Here is a 2,126-nt window from a genome sequence, read left to right as displayed (position 1 = left end):
AATTTCTCCAAATATTGGACACAGCTTTTTATTGCATGTCTTAAACTTTTGGCAGAGATTCTACTGGTCATACAACCTTAAGTTAGGAGACTCATTCTATACACAGCGTTGAAAGCACAATATTATTTTGGAAGTTCAGTCTGATTTCGCTCGTTGTCTCAAAGACTATCAACAATCTATAATTTACAGAACTCGATTCTACTCCAATGAAATATTCAGTGTCGTCGAAATAACAAACGGTTCGACGGACTCAATCATTTACGTTTGATTGAACCGTTTGAATTATTCATCGGACAACATTCCGCTTAAACGCGTTTCATAGTTTCTTGCGCCAACTTTAATCAATCAAAGCAAATTCCCTCCGGCCTGGCACTCGAGTTTAAAACGTAAATACGCGTTCCATCGATGGAAGTTCCCGCGGATAAAACCGTACGCGGTAGAATAAAAGGAAGCGGGAAGAAAAGTTGTATTCAGCCGGGGCAGAAATTTATTCGGGCTCAGGCGGGAGAAAGAATTCGATTCGACGTTCCAGACCGCGCGCGAACGTGAGCAGGCCATTGTTGCGACCTCGCGACGCTCGACTCGTCGCGTCGTCTTTCAAAGCGAAACGACGACGGGTCTTGTTGAATTCGAAGTAGGCGAAAATCTATGTGATACCGACGGCTGCGTCTACTTTCGATAAAGGCGCGACGCCTTTTGAGACAGACGTTTATTTAACACTGAAATCATTTTATACATTCTTTTATACCGAACGACCCAATTTCTGTTCACGTAACAATTTCTACTCACTGCCTTTTTTCGTGTCATTCTATATGGAATCGTGAGTAGAAATTATTACGTGAACAGAAATTGGGACTTTTACTACGTACCATATTTTCTGATCAGAAAATTAATGCTGATGTCTTTCTCTTTCCAGATTCTCGGTGATTCTGCCAAGCCCATCATAAGGTAAGTTTTTAAGTTTATAAAACCAGTGAACAATTCATTTTCATGAAAAGTGCGAATTGATATCTAAAACCATTTTGAGAACCTACAGTGAGAAATAGAAACAAAAGCTCACTCTGACTATAGACGACGAGTTATGTAATCTATAAATTTCTCTCTTTTTTTCCCATGAATTCCTGTATCTATTCCTGCTATCGTCACGCGGATAGATACAGGCTCGAGTAAGGGCTAGGTTATCCGATGGTCGATCCGCTTATCGATCGCATTACTTTCGCGCGACACCCACGTCGATGGTTTATGTTGTACACGATTTTCCGTCAGCGGAACAATTTTCCTATGACGAGGCGATACACCCGTCGGCGTCGTGTCACTCCACCGATCTCACGATGAAAAATAGGCCGGAGTCGATGGACAAACAGCGTAGGCCGTACGAATCTATTTGAAATTCGAAAATCTGCGTGTTTGTTCTCTTTGAATCCGCCCTGTCAGTTTTATTATCTCCACTCCGTTTCGTACACAGCAGGAAACCTCGGTTTTTTTTCTGCAATACAAGTGAGAAATGTCGATATTTTCTTTCACATTCAGTACACGATTTTTATAACTATGATCTGTACAATAAATTTTGAATTTTATATAAATCTTTTTCATTTGTATAATCGACATTCATATAGAGACATCGAAAAGTTTAGGCAAAAGGATTCATTTATTCAATTTTTAGTTAATTAGCAGTACGAAAACGGGGGATGAGGAAATATGGTAAAAAGAAATAAAAATTGAGGCATAGTTCATCACACAGTGAATAAAACATAGAACGACATAGGGTAAAGAGGACGATGTCCAGTAACGTGTCGCGACGAAACAACGACGTTGAATTATTATTAATAGCAAGAGGGGGTGGGCAAGTTTGTTTGAGAGAGAAATTTCCCGGGCGGAAGTTGGCCATTAACTCGCGTAGCTCCGGAACTGTTAAGACATCGATATCGAATGTAATTGAAAAGTCGTGCTAGCAACTTGGGCGGGTAAGACCCCCCCCCCCTAATTAGGACAAATTCGATTGCGCTAATTTACTTTAATTCTCGCGAAACTTTCTACTACCACGAATTCTCTCTAATTATTATTTTATTTGTTTTCTACAAACGAATTAGGTGATTTTAATAGATTTCGTAGAGAACGACTAATTG

General features: G+C 39.9%; 1 protein-coding gene across 2 annotated transcripts in view; it reads left to right on the top strand.

Annotated features, from left to right (window-relative positions):
• Positions 1–913: 913 nt before the first annotated feature.
• LOC108622695 (uncharacterized) overlaps positions 914–2,126 on the top strand; it is a 66,625-nt gene continuing 65,412 nt past the window's right edge. For both annotated transcript variants that reach the window (XR_003388862.1, XM_018020745.2), the window contains exon 1: positions 914–948. The gene's annotated coding sequence lies outside the window, so the exon portion shown is untranslated. The remainder of the gene's footprint in view (positions 949–2,126) is intronic.

This window comes from Ceratina calcarata, unplaced genomic scaffold (genome assembly GCF_001652005.2).
Source record: "Ceratina calcarata isolate Rehan_Ccalc_2016 unplaced genomic scaffold, ASM165200v1 scaffold233.2, whole genome shotgun sequence".
Lineage (NCBI taxonomy): Eukaryota > Metazoa > Arthropoda > Insecta > Hymenoptera > Apidae > Ceratina > Ceratina calcarata.
The sequence above is the reverse complement of the archived record's forward strand: the minus strand, read 5'-3'. Positions and strand labels throughout refer to the sequence as shown.